Raw genomic sequence first — 6,000 nt, forward strand, 5'->3', positions numbered from 1 at the left:
CATATTAAAAAGCAGAGATATTACTTTGCCAACAAAGGTCCATCTAGTCAAGGCTATGGTTTTTCCAGTAGTCATGTATGGATGTGAGAGTTGGACTATAAAGAAAGCTGAGTGCTGAAGAATTGATGGTTTTGAACTGTGGTGTTAGAGAAGACTCTTGAGAGTCCCTTGGTCTGCAAGGAGATGCAACCAGTCCATCCTAAAGGATATCAGTCCTGGGTGTTCACTGGAGGGACTGACGCTGAAGCTGAAACTCCAATACTTGGGCCCCCTGATGAGAAGAGCTGACTCATTTGAAAAGCCCCTGATGCTGGGAATGATTGAAGGCAGGAGGAGAAGGGGACAACAGGGGATGAGATGGTTGGATGGCATCAAAGCTCAATGGACATGAGTTTACTAAACTCCAGGAGTTAGTGATGGACAGGGAGGCCTGGCATGATACAGTTCATGGGACTGCAAAGAGTCGTACACAACTGAGCAACTGAACTGAACTGATCCCATTTAACCTTAAATGTTTTTCCCCCTTTCACAAAGGTATTCACTCAGTCCTACATTTCTTTTTGACTGAGGTCATTTTCTTAAAATATATATACACATATATATTTCTAAATCTTTTCTGAATTCTAAATATTTCTGAAAGTTTTCCAATTCTGATTTTTATTCTTCCAACTTTTGTATTATTTTCTTAATGTCCTGAAAAAGGAGGTTCAGTATTTATCTTTTTTATCAGTTCAGTTTGGTTCAATTCAGTCACTCAGTCATGTCCAACTCTTTGCGACCCCATGAATTGCAGCATGCCAGGCCTCCCTGTCCATCACCAACTCCCAGAGTTCACTCACACTCATGTCCATCAAGTTGGTGATGCCATCCAGCCACCTCATCCTCTGCCATCCCCTTCTCCTCCTGCCCCCAATCCCTCCCAGCATCAGAGTCTTTTCCAATGAGTCAGCTCTCTGCATGAGGTGGCCAAAGTACAGAGTTTCAGCTTTAGCATCATTCCTTCCAGAGAAATCCCAGGACTGATCTTCAGAATGGACTGTTGCATCTCCTTGCAGTCCAAGGGACTCTCAAGAGTCATCTCCAACACCACAGTTCAAAAGCATCAATTCCTCGGCGCTCAGCTTTCTTCACAGTCCAACTCTCACATCCATACATGACCACTGGAAAAACCATAGCCTTGGCTAGACAGTTCTTTGTTGGCGAAGTAATGTCTCTGCTTTTGAATATGCTAATAACTTTCCTTCCAAGGAGTAAGCGTCTTTTAATTTCATGGCTGCAGTCACCATCTGCAGTGATTTTGGAGCCCAGAAAAATAAAGTCTGACACTGTTTCCACTGTTTCCCCATCTATTTCCCATGAAGTGATGGGACCAGATGCCATGATCTTCATTTTCTGAATGTTGAGCTTTAAGCCAACTTTTTCACTCTCCTCTTTCACTTTCATCAAGAGGCTTTTTAGTTCCTCTTCACTTTCTGCTATCAGAGTGGTGTTGTCTGCATATCTGAGGTTATTGATATTTCTCCTGAAAATCTTGATTCCAGCTTGTGTTTCTTCCAGTCCAGCGTTTCTCATAATGTACTCTGCATAGAAGTTAAATAAGCAGGGTGACAATATACAGCCTTGATATACTCCTTTTCCTATTTGGAACTAGTCTGTTGTTCCATGTCCAGTTCTAACTATTGCTTTCTGTTTTATAAGGATATTATTCTGCTGTTAATTTTTCTTTTCCTTATACTAACTTTATTTAGGTTTTGGCCTTGATACCATTTTTTGATTTTTGTGTGAATTTAGTTTTCCTGAATATTGCCCTGAGGTTCAGGGTGATATTTTAACTCTCTTTGTGTGTTTTTGAATGTTGTTTCAAACAATGGACATTTGTCATTTTTCTGCTCAGTTCTACTCCCATTATTTCCTCCTCTCTGTGAGCTTTCCTGTTAGGAAGCCACCCTGGAGTTTTGGACACCAACGCAGTTCAAGTGCTATTTTTGGGTTATGGGATTAAAGTGCCCCATGTTTCAGTCTGTCTCTATCTGCCGTCATGTGTTGCTGTGAACTCATGTATTTGTTTTGTTTTTTCTTTTTTAAAATTCATTATATCTATCACGATTATTATTATTATTTTCTGAGGTGCAAATTGTCCTAACTTTGACCAATAAAAGCCTCTTCAACCAGCTTCTGTGACCTCTTAACTTGACCTTACTAATCTTTGAGCACAGTTTCTTTTTTTTTTTTTTTTCCCCTTGGCAGACTTTCCAGGCTTTCCTTGTACTTCACTACATCAGGCCTATGATCAACCATGTCTCTAAGGATCCCCGGGCTTCTTTTATCCTGGGAAATGATATATAAAATCTAAAGATGTGAGATGTAGTTTTACTTATAGCTAATAAAACATCATTGCTTTCAAGCCTTTTCTGTGGGCAGAGGTAGAAAAAATAAAATCAAAACATAAAATATATATTATTTATATCATATTTGTTATATGGCATATTTATAATGCTATATGGTTTTTTCTTTTTAAATCATGAAATAATATAATTTTCCAATAAGGAAAATCTACAAGGTTCTTCCTTACCTTTTATCATCCTATTTTTCTGCCTACCATGGAAAGAAACCTTGATTCACACTAATTCTATTTTGAATAATAGCATATTGCATAATATAGATTATTCTGAAATGACTTAAGTGAGTGCTTGTCTTGTATGTACATAGAGCTTCCCTAATGGAATAGGTTAAATTTTTTTTTAAAGACCCAAGGAAGAAAATGTTCTAATGGTATATGAATTAATGCTTATGGCTTAGGATAAATTTTTTTGGTAGGAGCATCACACATGACCTCACAAACATTTCAAACTACTTAGAAGTGAAAATGATGTGTCCTAGTTAAGTAGTCCTGGTTATGAGGAAGAAATTGATATTGTAGACATATGTGAGGAGAAGGCAATGGCCACTCCAGTACTCTTGCCTGGAAAATCTCATGGATGGAGGAGCCTGGTGGGCTGCAGTTCATGGGGGTCGCTAAGAGTTGGACACGACTGAGCGACTTCACTATCACTTTTCACTTCATGCATTGGAGAAGGAAATGGCAACCCACTCCAGTGTTCTTGCCTGGAGAATTCCAGGGATGGGGGAGCTTAGTGGGCTGCTATCTATGGGGTTGCACAGAGTCAGACACGACTGAAATACTCATATAAAAATTTCATGAAATGAATTAAAACATCTATATTTCTGAAGTTAATATATTTATATCGATTATATAGGTGAATTAAGATATTTTATAATCTATAAGATTTCAAAAATATATGTACATGCATATGTTTATATATAGTTAAGACTGCATTAATCATTCATAGGTATATTATCCTATTATCCATATACTTTCAAGTTTATATATTCAAGTTAGTGAAAGTAAAAGTTATTTGACTTTTGTTGATGAAATGAAGATATAAGTAGTCACAAATATGATTTATTATTTTGATTGCCTATACTGTTTTTCTTTACTCTTCCTAAGCATTAAAAGTTTCTATGGCAGTGATCATGTCTTAATTATCATCATCCTCACAACACCTGGATACGGTAAATAATTTAGTTTAACAAGTTGATATGAGTTACACATTGGAGTCTGGGAAAATTGTCTTTTTCATTGTGTGGTCTGACTTGTAAGCTAGAGCTTTTTCATGTATGAGGAGCATTAAGTCACTGTGGATTTGATTTTTCTACTTTTTTCTACAGTCCCTTCTGGCAAATATTACTTGGTGCCTTTTGATGGTTTTTTCCACATTTCAGTCTCTTCTGAAATGCCTGCCTCACTGCTATCTTCACTTTTCAGGTCCTGTTAATATTTCTTATTTAATTTTAATTCCTTAAAGTTATTTGGGGGATAGATTTCAGAGAAGCAGATTATCTAAGGAATGTTATTTCATTTTTCTACAAGGAAAGTTTACATTTTTACAGTGTCTTGAACTATAGTATTACACTCCATTTTTAACTGTTCGTTTAATAGCTCTATGTATGCTTTCCCTGGTGGCTCAAAGGTAAAGCATCTGCCTGCAAGGTGGGAGACCTGGGTTCAATCCCTGGGTGGGGAAGATCCCCTGGAGAAGGAAGTGGCAACCCACTCCAGTATTCTTGCCTGGAAAACTCCATGTCAGAGAAGCCTGGTGGGCTACAGTCCATGGAGTCACAATGAGTTGGACACGACTGAGCGACTTCACTCACTATACTGGATAAATTCTTATGCTCCAAATTATATTCCTTAGAGACTGAATTTTTTCTATAAATTACAACATTAAAAAATACTTTTTTTTTTTTTGAAGAATCAGGTGTACAACTTACCTGAGTATTTGTAAAATAGTGCATGAAACAAAGATGAGCCTGTAAAACTAACATGAGTGAGTGAAATCTCTTAGTCATGTCCGACTCTTTGCGACTCCATGGATTGTAGCCCACCAGGCTTCCCTGTCCATGGAGTTTTCCAGGCAAGAATACTGCATGAAGAGTGAAAACAAACTTGGGTGTGGAAGATGTTCTGTTAGTTCACAGTTTAAGAAATGAGTTATGATTTTGTAAACCAAATCATATTTAACCTGAAAAAATCTACAAGGGCTAGAGTTAATTTAAGAATAAGCTGGAAAAGAGACAGTGATGAATAGTTAGGTATTTAGAATTAATCTTTAGTTATTTATAGTAGTATAAATAAAAACTTTCCGTTGTTGACTTTCCATGTGAAGAGTTAAGACATTTCTGCAACCTCTGTATATCCAACAGCAATGTCTTTTGTTGTATTTACCGAACAAATGTAAATTTCTGATCTAAAGCACCCATTTTTTCTGGCTAACCTTGAAACTGAGGTATATTCTGCTAGTTACTTAAAATGTTTCTTTCCTTTACTAGGTTTGATCTCATAGCATGAATCCTTCTATATTTTCTTACCATAGGCCATCTACTTCTGAGAAGTAGAACATTTGCCTTATTTCTTGTCCTTAGAATGTATAACTCCTGGTAACATAGACCCTGATGCTGGGAAGGATTGGGGGCAGGAGGAGAAGGGTTGACAGAGGGTGAGATGGCTGGATGGCGTCACCGACTCAATGGACGTGAGTTTGAGTGAAGTCCAGGAGTTGATGATGGACAGGGAGGCCTGGCGTGCTGCAATTCATGGGGTCGCAAAGAGTCGGACCCGACTGAGCAACTGAACTGAACTGATTGAACATATGAACTTCCTCTTTGGTGAATCAAGTTTTCTCTCTCCTTCTATTTTTTAAGCTCTTTTATTGTGGTATCTCATTAAGTCTTTCCAGAGTCTGTTTATGTATTGATTGCCATTGTGCCAGGCACATAGAGAAAATCTAAAATGAAAATCTAACTCTGAAATTAAATAAATGAAACAGAAAAAATCATCAAAATTTAAAAAAAATGGGAAAATATTTGGTTCACCAGTGCAGGCTATGGGAAGCAGTTTAGCACATGAGAGAGTTCATTGTTATCAGCCTTCAGAGAAATGCAGATTAAAGCTATGCCATCATAAACATGGCCTTCCCTTTGTGTCTCAGCTGGTAAAGAATCTGTCTGCAATGCAGGAGACCTAGGATCAATTTCTAGGTTGGGAGGATGCCCTGGAGAAGGGAAAGGCTACCCACTCCAGTATTTTGGCCTGGAGAATTCCATGGACTGTATAGTCCATGGGTCACAGAGAGTCGGACACAAGTGAGCAACTTTCACTTTCATGGTAAACACAGCTATGCATCTATTGTTAATAGAATGGCTAAAATAAAAAGTCCTGAGAATGCCAAGTATTAACAGGTTTGTAGAGCAAGTGAAAGTCCCATGTATTGTTGGTGAATATACAAAATGATATAGCCACTCTGCAAACATTTTGGCATCTTCTTATAAAATTAAATGTTCACTTAGCATATATCCTGGAAACCTAACTCCTAAATAATTTCTCTAGAAAAATGAAAACATGGTCACACAAAAAAATCTGTATGTAAATATTTTTAACAA

This window comes from Budorcas taxicolor, chromosome 8 (genome assembly GCF_023091745.1).
Source record: "Budorcas taxicolor isolate Tak-1 chromosome 8, Takin1.1, whole genome shotgun sequence".
Taxonomy (NCBI): domain Eukaryota; kingdom Metazoa; phylum Chordata; class Mammalia; order Artiodactyla; family Bovidae; genus Budorcas; species Budorcas taxicolor.